We start from the raw sequence: 21,738 nt of genomic DNA on the forward strand, positions 1-21,738 counted from the left end.
TTATTGCTTTTTTTACCAGCATTTGCCTTACTAGTTTCTGTAAATAGCATACATTTCCTGTGTTTCTGGTTAAGAAAGCACCAGCCAAGCATGCTTGCATAAAGAAGCCTATATGTGACTAGTGACTCTCCAGAACCCCTGGAAAGAAAAATATCTACTCCTGCTGTGAGCCAGTTAGTAAGTGGGCATCTGTTGCCATTCCCTTGTGTTTTTGTTTTGGTAAGTTGCTGTTTCCATGAAAGCTCTGCCCAGCAGTTTGTGCCACTCTACAGTTGGTGGTGCTGTTGCTGAGGTGACACCAGTCTTGCTATATTTGCACTTGTGCATCCTTGGTGTCTAGCAGATAAATAAAAACCCATCAGCTCACACTATATCAGACAGTCCCTCATCATAGTCCCAGAAACATGATTTAATACCTGCAGCTGAGACTCAAGGTGCTCGCTGTCTGCCTGTCTGGCTTTGCCTCACCTCCAAAGTCTTGCTAAAGGTCAGGCTCTGTTCCCTGCTGCCATTGCAGTCACACTGAACAAAGATGCCTGTCCGTTGTTTGAAGGGAACATCCTTGAATAGCAATGACTTGGCCTTTCCATGCCACGATGGCCTGTACTGCATCTTGTGCATATTAAACACACCTTACTCCATCTGCTCGTGCCGCACTAGCACACACACACACACTCATACATTCACACTATCGCTGTGTCTCCTCTCCATCTGAAGATTCTCAGCCGGGGAAAAACCTAAGCCAGCCAACCATCTGCTGATTCACACACACACACACACACGTGCCCAGCTTATGATGTCCATGTCTGTTCTTTAGCAATTTTTCGGAGGAATATTAGAGCTGCTGTTAAATCCTAGTCCCTTTTCAAAGTTAAATGTCAGCATATTGCACTCAAACAATTTCACTATGCAGATACATACTGTACGATTATTCAAACTGCAACCTGAGCTCTGTTGTCCCAACATGCTATATAGGCTACTCAGGGGTTGCCTTCCACACATTCACAGACATAAGGTCCATGTAATTAAGGGTGAAGTGGAGTGGACCAATAAGTGGTTTCAGTCTAATGCCACACCTGGTCTCTGTAAGAATGTTGGATATCGATCAAATGTCATCACTGAAAGTCTAGTTAAGACCTTTACTAGTCCACAGGGTTACCTCCAACATAACCTGAAATTCATAACTGGTGCAATAAGCAGTTTTGAATAATATTTTTGAGTGTTTGCTGCAGATCAGTATGATTTTAATTCATGGAGTATTTTAGGGTGAAAGTTCACAGAGAGCTTCCACTGAGGATGAGATTCTACCTCTGGACTCCAACAGATTTAATTAACTGTCTAACAAGAAGGTCTTCAGTGAGTAAGACTAGCAAGTGGGGCTACTGAGGGTGAGTGCAATGGGAACATCAGAACATAGCTCAGGTTCCTACCTCAATTAATGTTCAGCATAGAGCTGTGTAATGAAACCTCTTGTTTTCAAGTTGATACTGTTAGGTTATCTACTACAGAATTCTTAATCTGTAGGCTACTGTCAGTGTTCCTAAAACTAAAACACAGTCATTGCTAAGTAAAACAGTCCAAATGGTTTCCTCTGGTGCATGATGTAGGCTATTACTGGTTTAGTAGACCTGTCATAGTATTCCCATAGGGTTTTGTGCCATTATGCTTTAGGAATCCTGTTTAACATGTAGCCTACACTGAATGAATACTGGTTTCTATTAGTTTTCATTCTAAGATAAGTTCAACAAGGACTGTACAATTCTTGATGATTGGAGCAACAGAAAAATAAACATTTATCATTGAAAATGAGACGCTGCATCTTTAAACGTTTAAATACACCATTATGCCTTTGTCAATGAAAACCTCACAGTGTGCGCTCCCTTTTCAGCTTCCCCCAGGCCCTGCATGTGTGGTACGTAATGGAAAAATCTAAGTTACTTAAATCTACTTTCAGGCCCCCTTGCCCTTTCTGACAGAATCCTTTACCCACTGGACGTTGCTCTTAGGACCACCACATGCAAATAGGAAAAGAAAAATAGGTAAGAATGCAACTTGGCACAGGCATTGCCGCGATTTACGGAGCTTGATTCACTTGTGTTGCTGTTTGTTTGACAGAGTTTCCGTTAACATACATTATGCACGCACGAACATGTTAGGCTACACGTTAGGATGCATCACTATCACAGAAACATCCTGCTGGACAAATGTCTGGTTTGTGAGAAGCCTACCATATGTAGGCCTACTCGTAAACTCACACTATTGCTATTTCCTAGGCTATTCAGTGTAGAATTTGGGGGTGGAGTGGGGAGGGGTTGGGAACTGAAAAAATCGGCATCATGTGCAACTTGGATTTCTGACCCTACCCGCCCTTCGGTCTCTCATGTTCTGTTTCAAGCAACTGCCTTCCTATGTAGAGTTAGATACCAACTTGTGTGGCTAGAGGTGGTCTGGAGGTGAATGGTATTTTACAAACTCTCTTGGTTATTGTCACCGTAGACTAGCCTACTAACTTTAGACAATGCGTCGAACGTAGGTCATAAACTAAAGCCTGCTAATATTTGATGAAATAACCTAAACTCCAACCCGCCAGAAAAGGATGTTCCTTGTCTGTGTGCGGCTCAGCGAAGGTGTGCACGCGCCACATAGCAACAGCATCCCTTCGTCAGTGCGTCTCCGACAGAGGTAACTGTAACAGAGGTAAGCTTAGGCTATATCTATCTTTTTACCACTTGTATAAGCGTCTGTATACTGGTGTAATTCTATAGCCAAATGTGCTTAACAGCAACAGTTTTTGTCCCACATGTTGTCCGAAAATGAGAGATTAAGGGTGGGACTCATTCATTGCCTGCAGCGTGTCCTGTCTTGACTTAATGTCGACGTCTGAAGGCGTGATATGTGTCGCTCACCTCATACGCATCGCTTTGCTCCGATAGGATGCGTCGTTAAAAGGTTAAAGCTAATGCAAATGTCCTAATTAATAGGCTAACGAACAGAAGTCTAGTCTTGTGATATTTTTTTTTAAACAATGCAGAACGGCACAAGACTAAATGTGGTTATTTTTACAATTTGTACAATTATTCGTAGCCTATGCAGACCAGTCTACATTGAAATTTATTTTATTGTACCGAGATGTGATAGGCTAGGCTACTGCCTAATATATCTTAGATATCCAGACGTGAATAGGTCATGCATGAGGCATTTTCTTTCTAGTAGTTTAGTCTACGCAACTGCTGTAGCCTATCATTGGTGCCCCCTCGGTCAGTGCCCCTAAAATTGAGACACCTGACTTTTCCTTTTCTGTAAGTGACAAATATTTAACATGGATAGATGAAATTGACAAGTAGTCGAATATGCTCTGACTGAAGGCCTACTGACAGGAAAATGTCAGCCAACATCTGCTGCTTTAAATTGATTTAATGCAGTAGTCTATGTCAATCTTTCCTGTAAATAATAGGCCACTGAGCATGCATGCCCTCACAACCTTACATTCCCCGGCAAAACAAAGACTGGTTTATGACCAGACTACAAGTCTATATTGCAGACAGCTTTACAGATTAAGTAGGCTATTTAGAGAAATTATGTTCTGTGAAACACTTTGGAATCTACAGTCTGCAGAACTGTGAGCTGGTTAGTACCCCTGGGTTTAATGATGACAAAGTCATTGATTTATGTGTCTTTTTTGTTTTTATTGTTGCCCACCATTATGTTTCTCTTTTCTGTTGGTGGCCTACAACAATATATTGTCGATGCTGTGGACATTGATTCATCGTCATATGGTAGAATATGGGATATGAGTGCATGCACACCAGCTGTACTGTGCACAAGTATGTGCTACAACATATTGTGATAAAAAGTCTATTTGTGTCATCTTACAGGAGTGATGTCTGATGAAGACATTCAGGTCAAAATGTCCAGCTAAAACTTTCAGAACAGTATGTGTGGGTATTTTCAGACTCAATCAGTCACAGAGAGAGCTACTAGAAGGCTGATACTGAAACAAAGTTTTAGACCAGCAAAACAATTTCATTGTAATGCCATGTGTTCAGTAATGTTGCATTGCCAATTGAACAGTTACTGAACAATGTTAGGATGAATTGTGTATCAAGTTTGGTGTTTGGGAGCTTTAGAGGAGTTCAACAGAACAAGGGAGAATTGTGTTATCTTTTTTTACAAAGGACGTGCCCTAGTAGCAAAGAATAATCTAATTGGGGTCTAGAGACCTCCATGAGGATTTTCTATTTGTGTCCATCTCTGACCACTCCCTCCTATTCCCTCTCCTTTTCTGTTCATCCCCTCTTCTGAAGGGTTTGACATGTTTTCCCTCTTAACTGATACATTTCATTATCTTCAATGTTGGTTTGGAAAAAGCCACAGAATGTCTCCTGCCCTTGACTAGCATTACTTTTTCTCACTTTCAGGACACGAAACATCTGAATTGTGTTTACTTAGATAGATAAATAGATAGATAGATAGATATAGATAGATAGATAGATAGATAGATAGATAGATAGATACTTTATTGATCCCCAAGGGGAAATTCAGGATTCACTTACTGTCTTCTGTGAAAAAGTGGCAAATAAAATATGAAAGATTTGGCCATAGGTTGAGGAAGGCACATTTTTGTTCAATGTGATGCCACTTGATGCCACCATTGATGAATTGGCATACAGTGGCTGAAATATTTAATGAGTGTATATGCAGTGCTGTTGACCAGAACCTTGTTGGCTAGTATAGAGGCGTGAGCAATGTGAATGCACTTATTACAACAACTTAGTAAGAACTCGTACCTGCTGGCCAGAAATGTGCGCTTGCTTTGATTATGTATGGTTTTGAGATCTACATTAGTAGAGCAGCCTTGGCTTGCACTGTTCACAAGCATATGTTTGTCTGAACATTTCTTCAGTTGGACCCATGTGGTATTCATGGTAAGGGGCATGTTTAGACTGTCCGAAGAAGGGACTAATTGATTAAATAGATTGAATAAAAAATGTTGTCTGATGCCACTTTTGTACATTTGCACATTTTGTACATTTGCTTCTTCAGCACAGCTGTGGTGTGCAGCCCCTCATTTAAAAAGATCTAGATCTGTCTTCACTAACGAAGTGAGATGCTATTTTGTTTTAATTGTGCCCCCCCCAACACACACACACCACCATCACCAATGATATCTGACTATCGTCCTATACTGCTTCCTGGGTTTCCTGACCATTTCCCTCCTCAGGGGTTCTGATCAATGCATACATGTAGATTCAAAATGAAGTTTCTCAACCTTTCTCCAGTTCCAAGTCTTTGAAAAATTACAATGGCAGCCGAAAGTGAAATACACTGAGAAGTTGTACATACTACTGCAAATACAATGTAGGCTTGGAAAGCTATAATACAAGTGACTTCTGCCATTAATATGTTCAGTTATAGAGTGTGTAATATCGAATGCCCTTTTGGGGACACAGTATGACTGAGATTTAGGTCTCAGAATAGGTTTGGAATCGGCTTTGACTGTTTCATTAGTTGGCTCCTTGGCTGGCCATTTAATCCAAAGGAAATGACAAAATTCTGAAGCATATTAGAACAGAAGCAGTTTTTTTTCTTACTGTTGACATGTAGGTCAAGCCCCTAAATGTACTGCAGTCTTGCACTGTATAAGGCATGAAGCCATTAGTCAATCACTATGTTGCTGTATACTCACTGACAAAGTGAAAGAGTTTCATGTTAGTTTCACATCATACGGATGAATGAATAAGGTAGAAGTGTGGTATTTCATGAAAGACCTGGTTTAAGTTGGTTTATTCAGAATGACCTTATACTTTAATCATACAGTGTTGTAACAACCTTTGAAGGTATTGTTTTTCCACCTGCTGTACATTCTAATCCTAGTTTACTCCTTGGACAACGTAAATCCGGTGATACACTGCAAAAACTGCTTATCTAATAAAATCTAACCAAGTCTTATTGATCAAAAAATCTAGTTGGTATTGTTTTCAGTATATAGAGTCTTACCTAGCGCTTTCTCGTAAAATCATTTGACTTAATTTAAGAAGAGTTTGATTTCTTTTAAGACGTCTCATCCTGAAAACAAGCAAATTTGTCTGCCGGTGTGTTAAGCAAATTTGTCTGCCAGTGCGTGATAAGACTCCTTAAAATAAGTCAAAGTGTTCTTAAATTAAGTCAAAATGATCTTTCGAGAGAGTGCTGTATGAAGTCTCTTCATACTAAAAACAATACCAAATAGATTTTTTGATCTTAATATAAATATCTTATTTTTTGCAGTGTATCCAGTGGAAAAATAGTGGATAAAATGTTGGATTATGCTGACTCAGCTAGCCAAACTTGTGGCCAACTGAGTCAGCATATGGTCACAGCATACGTTGACTAGCTGGAGGACTAGAACTAGTCAGGAATGCATGCAGTGTCCCTCTTGAACACATACTGAATGTGGTGTACATTTCAATTTCAAATTTTGATTGGATTATTCTTTCACAGAACCTCTCTTATCACTGTTAAAACAGTTCATGAATATAGTTAGAACAATAACATTAATACACAATAATAATAGTAATAATGATAAATGCATTTTTATTAGGAAATAACAAATGTTTTATTAATAGTAGCAGTAAACATCAGTAGCTTGTTAAGTTTTTCCCAAATGCTTATATGTAAATTCAATAAATTGGCTCCACACGCATGGGTTTTTCCAAATGCTTACTAAATGTAAACACAATAAATTAGCTCCACACACATGAGAACATTTATGAGCTGGCTGGCAGCCAAGAATTCAGCCATGCTAATCACTTACAGAAACTCAACATGGCTAACAACAAACTGTAAATGACAGGTATTAACTGTAATTCCGAATACTTTCCAAATGCCAGAAAAAGTTTAAATTATTTACATTTACATTAATTGATTGTAACCTCAGCTAACTTGATGGAGTTAAACATTTTAGACCATAGGAATACCTCACAAACATCACATGAACTAACTGATAACATATCTGAAGTCACGTTCATTTCTGTAGTTCATATCAACAAAACTTGTTTGCTGCACAGACTCAGTTAGGGAAAGAATGAAGTAATAAATCACACAAAAAATTAACATTTTAACCCATGACAATGAAGTGATAAATAGAAAATATACAGTTTTCAGGGAGTGCTTAATTTATATTTAACAACAGATATGAAAAGAGTATAGCAATAGCCTTTGCTGAACCTTTGCTGCTTTGCTCTTAACGGAGAACATAATTTGTGCTTCCTGCTGTGACTGCTGAGCCACTGATTGTAGCCTTAAGAGTTTTATGTTTGTCCCTTTGCTGCTGTACTTCCCCATGGGAGTAGAGCTATTTTATCAAAGAACCCCTTCTTGCTCCAGTCCTCTGTGTTGGCCTTCATGAAACTGTCCCTGTCACTGTTTATTTGAACAGACCTTAAAAACATGCCACGTTGAAACTTGTTAAGAAAAAAAATTGTTAAGTTGAAGTTTGTGAAAATTGTCCTAACCATAGCATTATTATCCTTTTGTATAAATATATATGAACCTTTATCAAGTGAACTATTGAACAGTCTAGTCTAGTCTAGTGATAGTGTTAGTATGGTTGAGTATGGGTTGACTAATAAGGACTTATACAAAAAAGCTGGATGTATTGGCTCAGTAATAGTTTTAGTTAAGAGGTTTTGTTCTAGAACGACTTCTTGGAAAGTATAAATTTGCCCTAGTTGTGACATGTTTTTTTCTTTTCCTTTTGTAGAGGGATTAAGAATATTTTTTTTTACTTGGTGTGTATTATGGTTATGTAACAAAAGGGATTGGATTTGTATAGACCGTGGATAAGTCACACGTATGTAACCCTTGGTCCTCTGTTGGAAATCAAGACCCCGAGACAACTGAGCGATTAGCAGGATAGCAATGTTTCATGAGACATTCAAATTATTGTAGTATTGAATTAAGTTTGATGTATACTGGTCTTTGAATCACACACTCTTCTTACTTTCATCTGTGTGGAGTGTCTAAGCTTGAAAGCTGACAACCAATTCTTTCTGAGGAGTAATCTTCTCGTCTTGTCCGCCACAGCTAGGATAGTTGCTAGGATGGCATAATGGACATGGAAAAAATCCCCTCACAGCTGAAGAAACAAAAACAGGTTTATTTTTACCACAGAGTGAAACACAAATGCTGCTTGGCCAGAGTGACTTAATCACTTCAGGAGAGTTGCTTTGAATGATTATCTGCTGTTTGCTGGTTAGTTGGACCTAAAGCATGGATAGTAATTTAAGACAATCAGTTAGTCTTTTCCTTTTGTCACAGGTGATAAAAGAGACATTGTCACCCTTTGTGACTATTTGTAATGTATTCTATCTTCTATAATCTATTAGATGTACACATGAGTGTATACTTGACATGTTGTACAGTGCAGTCTTTTGCGTACAGCATAGTGTAGGTGTTGTGTGTGAAACATGGTTGTGTTGCAGTAGTTTTGACCACACAAAGGGGCCTGTCACCTTAAAGCAAGGCCTCTTGTTGGATTCTGTTCCCCTGGGAGGGATATAGACTCCTGTAGAGCCTGCAGCTGTACAAGTCTGTGGGAGTTTGTTGTTATGGCAAAGATGTACAAGTCTGCTGTTGCACTGCGCTTGGGTCCTTGGTAGGAGCAGACGATCATTAAAAAATGATAATCCTCATAAAATGTTAATGTAGCTTGTCTGACTGCAGAATGGTAGTTAAGAGCTCATGTTTGAGCTTTTGCAAACCGAGACACCAATTAGCAGCATGGATTTAATCGGCCACAAAAGAGGACTTGTTCTCTTATATATTACCTTTCCCTGATTTATCTGATCAAAGTGTGCATCCACCTCAGAAATATAGTTGATGGTAGCTCATACTGTTCTGGCATCTACGTAATGATGTGTGTTTATCACAGTTGCAAAAACGGTGTTCAATCAGTTGTTTAATTTAAATGCTGTGACATACCAGTTTGTCACTGTCTTTCCCTAAATTCAAGTGTTATCCAATTGCGTCGAAGTACGGAATCAGTCAGTAAACATTGGTTGTAGTGTTATCCAATTGCATGCAGTGATATTTTCAAATGCATGCTTGGTGCCGCCCCTCGAGTTCGGCCATTTTCATTACTCGTGGCCAGACCCTTAATCTTTCTAGATTTCCGGGTCTGGATTTCCAGGCTACTGCCACTATAGAAATGAGGTCTACATAAATTGTGGCATCAATTTTGAAATATAAGTACACATATGATCAGAGATGCAGATTGGGAGGGAAGTGTGCACCGCCTTTTCCTCAGTAGATGCAGCAGGTTCTGGTTACCGTGCCGAATGTGCAGCTGACACAGCCAGGAGAATTAACTGCATGCATGTTAGGTGGCACAGGGCCACATGCTTCCACTCATCGCCATAGATGTTATACAACTGGTAATTTAATCTTTGCCTTTGACCTTGAGTCCTGTACAATAAAGATTCAGTGCCATCTGGTGCTGACATCTCAACCTCTATTATTCAAGCCAGAGCTAGCTTGGAGATCGAACTGATGCTACCGTTTTACCCTACAGTCACCAGATCAGACAGGTTTGACTTCTCTAACGTAATATTCTAATATGGATGGGTATCATTTGAAAATGGCATTGATGTAGAGGTATTTGTTTTTTGACCTTGACTTTCGAAAGTGATACATTTCACCAATACAGTAACTACATTTCCTATGTTTGTTTATGCATAAGACATGGGTGTTATCTCAGGTCATATTAGGTTGTTATGGGGTTTAACTTAATTATTAAACCACACATTTATATTACAGTGTATCCGCAATTACTGCTGTAATTGTCAGAATATAACTGGGATGGAATGATCTGAAAGATCCCATGTCTGTTTTTTGACATAATTATTTTGAAGAATATCACCTTGTTATTCTTTGCTGCATTTATTTGTACAATCTTTCTTACCATGGAAGGGAAAGCCAGTAGATATTAAACTGATGAGCCAATATGTTTGACAAAAGCCTACTGTACGGCAAGTCAAATAATACTTAAGAACTAGACTGCATTTCCGGCGGGAACTGCGAAAGTGTGCTTGCCCTGGTCCGGTCACCAACGTGAGCAGACAGTGGCATACGCTATGCTGAACCTGGCTTGATCCAGGCATTGTAACAGTGCCTTTCAGTGTTGGAGCAGTGGCAATATCTCAAAAGCTCTAGGAGAGGGCTATTCAACTATTGGCTTGCGGGTTGAATGCGGTTAGTTGGATTTTACCTTTGGGCCTGCCTTCGAATTTAGCTTCTATGACTGAGATCAAATCAATAAAATAAAATGACAGCAGTGATTGGCTGCAAAAATAAATAATGTCTTGGCGTCTTGCGCCTCTCAAACTGGGCTATCAGGTAACCTACAGAGGAATTGAAATGATGAAATATGACCAAGGCATTAAAAAGCTGCTTGTTTGTCAGGATACTTTTTCACTGATTTATTTAAAAAAATATGAGCTATGAGTGTGAATGTTATATATTCCATCCCACAAATTATGTTTTACTTGTTTATTTGACAAATAATCTATATGGATTTGCTCTATAAAGACCTTATGTATGTTGTTTTGTGAGCCTTGGGTTGTTTTGAGAGCCTTTTGATGTAGCCCATCTCAGATGTATCTCAGAATAAAGGAATAGCCTACTTCATATTACTCTAAACCACCGTCTGTAAATCAACTGTATACTACTGTCTACATTGCACTATATTTCTTGACCTGTCTCTGTATATTTCATCACCTTTCTATACTTTGCCTCACATTGCAACACAGCTCAGATCTTTGGTTGCTATGAAGGCCAATCGTTCTAAATGGATGGTTGCTATGGCCAAAGGCCAGTTCTATCTCTGCTGTTGTCAAGCGGGCATATCATAGAATTCTGATTAATCTTATCTCTATTTTACTTAGCCCACTTCCATACTGTGGGTCCCATTAAGAAGTGGCCACTTCATTCACGCTTACCGTGATTCACACAGCAGCATTATTAAATTAATCTGTCACCATATGCCTATGCCTACGTTGGCAAAAAAAAAAAAAAACATTTTAATTTGATTCACATGAAACGTCACATTTAATGTACATGTTGACAATGAGTAGGCTGGTTTTGGTTGTTGGTGGTGTTATTGCATTCCTTAGTTATGCCTACAATGCAAGTTCCCTCGCGATTGGAAGCTGCTGTAGACCGTTAGGAGTCCTCGCCACTTCTTTTAAGCTGTCACAGACTTAGGTGCTACTTTTAGGGCTAAAGTGCTTCGTAAATTACTGTTAGTAAAAAAAATAGCAGTCCTAATGTTACAAGTGACGAAGTTACGAGTGCAAGCATCTCATATCAAATGACCATATGGCATTACGCTAAACAACATAAATCCCAATTAGCAACATGCATCTCCTCCCTATAGCTAGCCACACAAGAAATTAATGATACTAAATCTCTGCTTAGCATGCTTCTCCGCTTAGCATTCTAATAACAGAAGTGTTTCTCTGAAGCCCTGTTCTAGAATCTTTGCTCTGAAGGCTGCGTTGCTAGGCAACATCAAATAAACGATAGTCTTTTCAAGGTATTACAAGTGTACGTGTGATTACGAATGGATGTGTGTGGTTTGCAATTAGAATAAACAAGAAAATAACATTTCCAATAATTTCCCATGGTAAATTACATAATATTTGCACCTTCCTTACTTGTGAAGCTCACACCGTATTTAGTGAAATGTAATACAACGTTGCCACCTAGTGTTCAGATGTATTTAACATTAACGTGACATTTCCTGCTTATTCTTTCGTCAACTCCATGCTTTTAGGAAAACAATCTTTTTATCATAGTTCCCTCTTCAATGAGCGATTACCAGCTTGTTTAACAGAGATAGCTGTTCATTGTCCCTAGGTTTACAGAAACACCTATTCATATTAATACGTATGGAGTGCTGCCAACCACTGTTCATATATCACATGGCCCAGAATGCCTTGCATGTCTTTACAACAAAACAACACAGTAAAACCTAAATGCCCGTAAACATATGAATTTGCATACTTTTTTTAATAATACTCTCCCATCATGATATTTAACAATAATGAAAAATTTATTTTGAATACCGTCAATGTGAAAATAACTGTACTACATCAGCAATAAATAGCTAGTGTTCTCCTTACCATTTCAGTTCGTAAGTCCATACTATCCCATGGCTGAGCAAGGATTTCATGATTGGGCAAGGCTGCCTAGACACATTGTGGCTGCCCAGAGACACTGTGTATACTTGGAAGGCATTGTGATAGAAGTACAACTGTGAATGTGAAAGGTGATAGTTACCAAATACGGGTGGGTGGTTTGCCAAATGCTGGAATCTTTTCGAATGTTTTCTCTTTTTTTTTAGCTTATGCACCCTTACATTGGAGTCCCGAGTTTAAATACAAAATTTGGTATCGATATGTGACAGTGTTCCTGAGATATGGACGACTTCCTGTTTCGGAGCTTCGTCGCCGTTTTCGTTTGGCTGTGACGGGCAAACGCTTTCGAAAATCAAAAATCCTTCTGGTAACTTTTGTAAGGCTTGGTCCAAGGATAATGTACGTCAAGTTTTGTGGCGTTCGGACCAAATTTGTGACCTTTGTTTCGCTTTCTGTTCAATCCAATATGGCGGACGAACGACACGCCCACCTGACATCATCTTCGCGAGCAACTTACATCGGTACTGCCCGGACGTTTTAAAGTTGGAACGGTGTCTCTGTCTCAAAGGGCCTAGGCGCTAGAGCTGACAAAAAAATTAGGGAGACGGGAATAATAATAAAACTTAAGAAGAACAATAAGTGTGCTGCTTTGCAAGCACACTTAATAATAATAAAAAAACTTAAGAAGAACAAATATAGCTGCAAGCAGCAATGAGGGGCCAAGCAGTTAAGCAGGAGTTGGGATTGGATTGAATTGGATTGGACTGGACTTGACTGTGTTGTGTTAGATTGGATTGGACTTGATTGGATTGGACTGGACTGGTTTTGAAGGTCACCAAATTTATTGTGTGTCCTCAAGATGTACTCCTAAGTCCACATACCAAGTTTGGTTTAAATCCGTGAAAGTGTTGATAATTATAGCACCCCTAGTGGTGAAAGCACACCAAATGAATTGTGCATCCTCAGGATGTAGTCCAAAGTCCACACACCAAGTTTGGTTGCGATAGGTGAAAGTGTTGCTAATCATAGAGCCACTAGTGGTCAAATGTCACCAAATGTATTGTGGGTCCTTAGGATGTGTTTACGAATCAACGGATCAAGTTTGGTGTCGATACGTAAAAGTCTTCCTAATTATAGCGCCCCTAGTGGTCAAAGTATACCAAATGTATTGTGTGTCCTCAGGATAGTATAAGTATAAGTATATATACTTTTTTGATCCCGTGCGGGAAATTTGGTCTCTGCATTTAACCCAATCGGTGAATTAGTGAAGCACACAGTGAACACAGTGAGGTGAAGCACACACTAATCCCGGCGCAGTGAGCTGCCTGCTTCAACGGCGGCGCTTGGGGAGCAGTGAGGGGTTAGGTGCCTTGCTCAAGGGCACTTCAGCCGCGGCCCACTGGTCGGGGCTCGAACCGGCAACCCTCCGGTTACAAGTCGAGAGTGCTAACCAGTGGGCCACGGCTGCCCACAACCAAGGACTCGGATTAGGTCCCGAGTCCATGTACCAAGTTTGGTTTTGATAGATAAAGGCGTTGCTGAGATATGAGCTAATTTCCTGTATCTCTAGCGCCCCCCTAGTGGTCGAAGGTCGCCAAATGTATTGTGTATCTTCAGAATGGGGTCTCAAGTCCATATACCAAGTTTGGTTTCAATATGTGTAAGCATTGCTGAGATATGAGCCTACTTCCTGTGATTATAGCGCCACACAGTGGTCAAAATTTACCAAATCACTGAGCCCAGGTAACAAGTTTGGTGTTGATATGTGAAAGCATTACTGAGATATCCCTTCACTTCCTGTTTGGTGGCTTCGCCGCCAATTTTGTATGGCTGTTACGGGCGAACGGTTTTAGGTTTTAAGACAAAAAGGGATAACTTTTTTGAGGCTTGGACTGAAGATTATGTGTGTCAAGTTTGGTGTCAAGGGTTAGGGTTAGGGTCGGACAAACTTTGTGACCTGTGAAAACTTTTAGGTGTTTTTTTATTAAATCCAATATGGCGGCCGAATCAATTAGGATGACATCACAGTTTTGCTCCGACTGTATTAACAGACCCCACTAGTACATTTTAATTCCAAACACAACAGCAGCTACAGGCCAAAACACATTGTTCCTAATTGCAGCGCCCCCTAGAGGTCAAAGGTTTGGTTATGATACATGAAATGGTTGCAGAGATATGAGCTCACTTCCTGTTTGGCGGCTTCACCACAAATTTCGATTGGCTGTTACGGGAGAGCGGTTTTAGTTCCGAAGACGAAAAGGGATAACTTTTGTGCGGCTTGGTCTGAAGATCATATATACTAAGTTTCGTGAAAATCGGACATGTGAGGCGTGAAACTTTAGTTTCACTTTCGATAAAATCCAAAATGGCGGAAAATCCATCATGGCGGAAAATGACGTCATAGGGTGTGTTGGCATGGGCCTGGCATTTTTGACAATCGGGTCAACAGGTCAAAAGTTACGTTACTTTGGTTACTTTGGCCTGTTGGTGGCGTTAGAGTGCTCAAGGTGCCGACTTGGTGAAATTAATCATGGGACTGTGCCTAATTTGTGTGCCAAATTTTACAACTTTTTACCAGACGGTTCTATGGGCTGCCATAGACTTCCATGACGGAATAATAATAATAGGAAAACGTAGAAACACAATGGGTGCCTTCGCTGCTTGGCCCCCAATAAGTGTGCTGCTTTGCAAGCATACTTAATTATTCAGTGTATCAAGATTCTTAGAAAGGGAATTCCTCCGAAACATTATTCAACAAGGTGCCTTCAAGCGATCATGTTCAGGTATTATATTAGGTCTACCCAACTTCATTAATTAACAATTGCTACTTGGGTCAGATCAATAATTTAACTCTCTTGCTTTCGTGGAACTTAATGCTTATGCAATGTAAACAGATGAGCCTCTGTATGGGTTTGTTTTATGGCAGTAGGATCATGAGAGTGTGATGTGTGTTAAGAGCGCGAAGGCCAAATATTGTAAGACAGTGTGTTTCACTTTGTGTTTATGAGATGACAATAACGTGTATGATACCCCTTCAGTTAGACAAGTATAAACATTCCTTGGATAGATGATAGGATAGCATAAATTCTTTGGACAGATGATAGGATAGCATCTTATGGCAGAAGTATTCAATCATTCCTGTACTTTGTTTGTAAATATTGCTACGTTCTGAACTTCTGGTTACATGCTGTATTTCATCGTCTTTGCACTTATGTTCAATGACAAAGTTGAATCTAAACTAAACTTCCGTAAAAAACATACATTTGTTTAAAAACTTGTAAATCTGTTCACTCATTGTAAATTTGTTTAAAACTTGTAAATTTGTTTAAAAAAATGTAAATTTGCTTAAAACATTGTACATTTGTTTAAAAACTTTAATCTTGTAAAAAATTAATTTACCATTGTTATTTTTTTTGCACTTTCAGGCCACCGTACTTATCTTAGACTACTCTCAAGTGCTCTAACAAACACCACCAATAATATTTCATTACATTTACATTATTCAATTAGCAGACAATTTGATCCAATGGGGAATGACATTCCAGCTAAAATGCAAAGGAGACTAAGAATTAAGAATACTAAGAATTAACACAGGACTATACATTCATACAAGAAAAAGGAAATATATACATATACATATAAATATATACAGTACATATACATATATAACAACATACAATAACTGTAGGGTATTTAGCAGACATAGCTTGAATGTATACGGTTATTTGACATTTATGAGCCCACTGGACTGAAATCCAAATGTTCTAAATTCACACAAATGCTCATGTACATTTCATGTAAATGTACATCATGTAAAGCTATGAAGCCACTGGAGTCAGTGCAGAAACGTTTACTCTGTGCTTCAGCTTGAGCTTCAGCATTTGGTGGCTTTCATTCTCTGAAGACAGGTCCAGTTCTGTTCTGTATATAGACCTTTTAGAATAGAACACCAGCTTGTGTTTTCTCGTGATGGAAGGCTGGGTCACTTGCCAACCAAAACAACTGAGTATGATGGGTGTGAGAATTAAAAACATCTTCTTTAGGTCCCAGGCCTTTTATGGGGGTTGGATTCTTACAAGCTCATACTAAAAAGAGATTTTTGGGGGTGCTCTCATATATAGCCAAGAGGTTGACGAGGCTTCCAAAGATATGCAGGGTCTCTCTGCACAAGTAAATTTAGTCTAAGTAGAAAAGCAGGAAAGGAAACCTTCCTTTCTTTGTCAGCATCCATCAAAGGTTAGCCTGTAGCCATATAGGATTTGGTCTCTTTGTTCTTCATATTAGCTCCCTGGAAACAAACAGAAGAACAAAGATTAATTGCTTACTTTTACTGTGTGCGTGTGTGTGCATGTGTGTGTGTGTGTGTGTGTGTGTGCATGCGTGTGTGTGTGTCTTTGAGTGAGTGTGTGTGTCTGTGTTTTAAATCATAAGTCTGTCTTCTTCAGCTCCAAACTTCTGCATCCAATAACTTATTTTGCACTGTTTGAACTGTCCTATTGAATGTAATAAAATGTTGTTTACTAAGCATAAAATCCGTACGCAGCGTCAGAGTTATGCTCTATTTGACATCTTTTAATAGAGCAAGTGAAACCAATCTTTCTATCACTTAATTAAATTCATCCTACTTGAGCAATGATTGTTCCCTGCGTCCACATTCTATTCTTAGCATCTCAATGTCGAATGAATGACATGATACAAATTAGGTGGACAGGAATCTCACTGGGATCCTCAGCAGGTGTGAGAAAACAACAGTGATGGCTTGGTGGTGGGGGTGGGGCTGAAGCATTTATTTCACGCTGACTGAAGTGTAAAATAAAAGGAGATTACGCCAATCGAACAGAGGACACTCATGCAGGGCTGGAGTCTCACTCCCAATGCTGAGGCTCCCACGCGCCTCTTGTCCAGTACAGGCTGGCCTCCCTGTCCTGTCGCGGTGTCATTGAAGGTCACTGTGCTGTGGGCTCTCTGGGAAAGTGGCTGTCGTGCGCTGCCTGTGTCAGAAGCAGGAGGCTGTAACCACAGCCCTTCCCTCACGTTCGGCACACATCCGTATCAGGAGGAGGTCAGCACACAGAGTGCATTGAGCGAACACTTGCTTCATTACAAGCCTTCGAAAATGCGAAAATGAGAGATTACAGCCTGATGTAATTCTGACTTTGTTCTTTTTGGTGGGGGAGAGAGGGGGGCTGAGAGTATGGGAAGATTAAAGGCACCGAAAAAAAAAATCAGCGATTCTGTTCAGTTATGCTGAGGTATTGCAAGGCTTTTATGGTCTACCCGCGAGTTTGCTACATGAATTGAAATTTTCTTCCACACCTTTAAACAGTTGTAGACCTCAACACCCATTAACCCTGGATAACGGTTGGTACCATTCTATGCCATTGTGTCCCCTTGCATCATATGATGACCATCTTTGGCATCGGAGCTGTCACAAGAAGAAGAGTGACTGATGGTTGCTCTCAAACTCCGTACTGCTAAGCAGTGGGTGGTAAGCAGGCTTGTCGTGTCGCTGTCTGCAATCAGCCCATTCTCAACTTTAAAAATTTCTCACTTGAATAATGTCGTTTCAGGCGCATGGATTTGTTTTTTAGCCACAATCAGACATTGTAATCCCTCTCCAAGACAGCAGAGAAACTGACACGACAGCACATGAATTTTGCATGATTTTCGCAGATGCATTACTTAACATCTGAGATACTTTGAATGGTCTTGCTGCTTGTACACTGTTATTCAGTTTGATTGCACACATTAATCATGTCATGACTCTCAAGTGACTTCTGTTAATTGAGGCCAGGGGTCTAGTATGTAGGTCACAGGAGTATTGCAACTGTTTGGACAGAAAGCACACGATTAATCAGGCTACTGGTGCTCATTGCAGAAAGGGCTAACCTTGAGGGATGGGTAAGTCAAGGTTTAAGGGCAGACTGCTCGGATGCTTTTCAGTAGAGGGCAGTGTTTGCCTTTAACTATGAATCCCTTGAGCATGTCAGCTAAGCCAGACCAAAGCTCTGTTGGCTCCGTCCCAAGTGCCCAGGTCTCTATGGCTGCCCCTGTGTCCAAGGAGTTGACATGCAGCTATGCTTGCTGTTTCTGTACACATGACACAAATAGGTTTAACCAGCAAAGAATGAATATATTGCCTTTTTCCCATTCAAAAGTCCAAGTGTGTGTGCACAAGCAGTGAATATATAGGAGTATATAGGGGGTTGTTTCAATGGGCTTTGAGTACAACTGCTCTGTTAAATATCAAATGCACTTAGAGTCAAATGTGCTTGACCATTAATAATCAAAAGGATGGGTCATTGTGACTGGTCTTATTGTTATTTTTTTACAGTTGGTCTTCTGGTGCTTAGAGCCCTCCGAGGCATGAGTGTGTGTGTGTTTTTTTAATGTACAGTGTGAGAATGTCATGTACACACTGAATCAATTTTAGTGCTAAAAATAGTGACCATTGAACATGCTTCAGTCCCTGACTTTCATTAGCTGCAGAAAGCACATAATTCCTTGGGTTGATATGAATGCCCATACACATCCGGCCCCTCACTCCATCTAGCTCTAGCTCCACCGAGGACCGAGGGAGGAGCGGGTCATGGCTGAGCTTGATTTTTATGGAGCTGGTGATGCTTGGTAAAGCCACCACGCTAACCACTGTACGAAGCCACATGTGAAATTTCTCTTACAACGAGAATTCAGCTTTGCATTGGAATCTCAATGCTTGCAGGGCTAGCGTGCTTGTATCTAGCATGCTTGCATGCTCTACTCACCATCAACCATCAGACTTGGCTAGTGCAGACCTTATCATATGCATGAACGCACATTTTTCTGAGGCATTCTAGCTTTGCTCATCAGGAATCTGTTTTGAATAAAACAAGTCTTTATTTGTGTTGCACCCAGAATTGCCATTAAATTACAAATTAATGCCCTCTATCTGTTGGCCTGATTTTTGTCTTGTAGTGTACAATTTCATCTTTTTGAGAGGGGGATTAATGAGAGGGGGAGAATAGAGGAAAAAAAGAAAAAAAGTTGCTTCTTGCTGGCTCCAGGGGAACCAATTGAAGTGACAGACAATCCATTTGCTATTAGGTTCACATAATGCCATTCCGAATCAGTGCCTGTCTTGTGATGTACCATCTCAAAGTGCCATGGGCAGCAATTACATGACTATAGAACAATATCTTAAAACACAGCTAAGCATGCTGCTCTCTTAAGAGGCATGCTGCATGACTAATCGCTGAGTGAAACATGGCTTCTATAGTTGATCCTGTATACAACCAAGGTTTGACGTAGGCCTATCACATCAAAAACGGTGGTATGTGTCTGCACACTCAGTATCTTTGATAACTTGCTTGTTCAGCTTGTTGGGCAAATCAAGAATTACCAGCTGAAGTAGATCTTGGGTCAAGTGTGAGTGTATTGTTGCTTTATTGTCACCTTTAGGGATGGAGGTAGTTCATTAGTGTTTATATCGTCACTAATGGGTGTTTTGTAGTTGCTCAAGTCTTGTTTTCGTTAAGTAATTCAAGTAAAGCATCTCATTTATTACATTAAAATCACAAGGCTGATTTCAGGAACACAACGCAGCGGGAGGGAATGCAGAACTACTACACTAGAATATATTGTCTGATAAGCCTGATCATGAGGTTTGAAAAGTGCATCTGTAACTTCTCGGAATGGTTCCAGGGAAGGTCTCCATTTTCTCTCTGCATATGAACAGCTGACAGCATTATTAGCAGTGATTACATGACATTAAAAGCATTACAGTTTTGAAGTGCTCTCAGCAATGGTGTGGAATTTTAATGGAGGCCCTCCTCATGATTTATTGGGGGGGCACTGGTGTGTGCTTTACCCTGTCAAGAGGACTGTGTAGCCCACCATGCATGGAGCCTCTGGCCTCTGATGTCTTTTGACATCACCTTAGGTACATGAGCAGCCTATGGTTTGTGCAATTCGTCTGTAACTTTGTTGTAACTGTTCTTTCTGAAATGTGTCATTTTAGTTGGATGATGTCTGCACACTCTAGTGAGTCTGAATCGTCATGCTGTGTCTTTTTGTCTTTCCTTCATTTGCCTTTGCAGTACTCTTCTCAATATTGCAGGCCCTGTTTTGTATTCACTCGGCCTGTCATCATTTCAGATGGAAATTGCGGTCCTCAATAAATATGCAAACAAGCAAACTGAAACAGGACACACAGATATATGTAGATGGCAGCATTTGAAAGCCAAATGCATCTTTTTCAGCTAAACCTTCTGTGTTGTATCTCTATTGATAAAACAGTGGCTGTTCCTGGTGCTAAGTGTTTACCATGTTAAGCCATCCAGTTTCTACTTACTGTAAAATAAGGCAACAAATCTCAGATGCTTTGAGAAGGATGAACTGAGACTGACTGCCACTACGAGGACCTTTGAACATGAGGACCTACTACATACTGTAGTAGGCTACTCAAACATGTCCTAAAACAACCCTTAACATTCGTTTTCAAAACTGTGCAACTCACCGAGTGGTTAGTGGTGTTCGTTGATGTTCCAAAACAAGTAGTGTAGCGAAGTACAGTTTCTGTTGTGTTTTATTTGGCATTTTGTAAAATCCCATTGATTTCTGTTGGAAGACTCATTGCACGTTGATATTACTGTGCCACCGTCTATGCTTTAGGTTCAAATATTGAGCGGAAGTTTATACACGGTTGTGAGGTGTCTGAATAAATAGTTCCACAATAGGCCTAGCAAGTAAGACGGCTGGAAATCATACATTGCGCCGATATATTTGCTTTTAATAGTCAACAAACTCCACTAACCACTTGGTGAGTTGCACAGTTTTGAAAACGAATGTTAAGGGTTGTTTTAGGGCATGTTTGAGTAGCCTACAGTATGCCTGTTGGCAGCCACCCTGAGCAGTCAAAGGCGATTCAAAGCGAGTCAGAAAAGTCGAGACCGGACCAATCGTCAAAATTTCGGTGTCCACCAGTCTAGTTCATCCAAAACAAACCAGAAAAGGGCCTTAGGGCTCCTAAAGGAGTAGTTTGTAGACTATTTTTTTTTTTTTTTTACTAAAAATGTACCAAAAGCTACCGCTATGAGAAAATCAAGAGGTTCTGAGTGCCCACTGAAAAACTGAAAAGCCCATGTAGGCTGCTATTAATAGCTGTGTTTTGGGGAGAGGGGGTGCAGGCTATTTAAAGAGTGGTTTTCCTGTGAGAGATGTCCAACTCCTATCCAAAGGGCATGGGAAGTCCGATTCAACAATTGGCTTCTCATATCCTCTCCTGACCACTGTGTAGCTCTGACTGTAACAGAGAAAAAAGAAAAAAGAAAATCTTCACTGAAAACCACCGATTGTGTTAGTTACAGGAAAAGAGTATCAGACCCTCATATGCTGACCCCCCTCCAAAAGTACCTCCCACCCAATCCTTCGCCTCCATATCATCTCATTATGGGTTACAAATTACAATATTGTCTTCTCTAAAAAAAATATATATAAAAAACTGTATTAGTGGGCAGTTATCAAGTAGGGAAATATGTTGCATTCTGACATTTAGTGTCATTTAATAACCTTTTCTACAATGAAT

The 21,738-nt window shown here is 40.0% G+C and overlaps 1 protein-coding gene across 2 annotated transcripts in view; it reads left to right on the forward strand.

The window, feature by feature from the left end:
* The first annotated feature begins 2,422 nt into the window (after positions 1–2,422).
* Positions 2,423–21,738, forward strand: part of atp2b2 (ATPase plasma membrane Ca2+ transporting 2) — a 102,324-nt gene continuing 83,008 nt past the window's right edge. For both annotated transcript variants that reach the window (XM_048254022.1, XM_048254023.1), the window contains exon 1: positions 2,423–2,697. The gene's annotated coding sequence lies outside the window, so the exon portion shown is untranslated. The remainder of the gene's footprint in view (positions 2,698–21,738) is intronic.

This window comes from Alosa alosa, chromosome 10, assembly GCF_017589495.1.
Source record: "Alosa alosa isolate M-15738 ecotype Scorff River chromosome 10, AALO_Geno_1.1, whole genome shotgun sequence".
Classification (NCBI taxonomy): Eukaryota; Metazoa; Chordata; class Actinopteri; order Clupeiformes; family Clupeidae; genus Alosa; species Alosa alosa.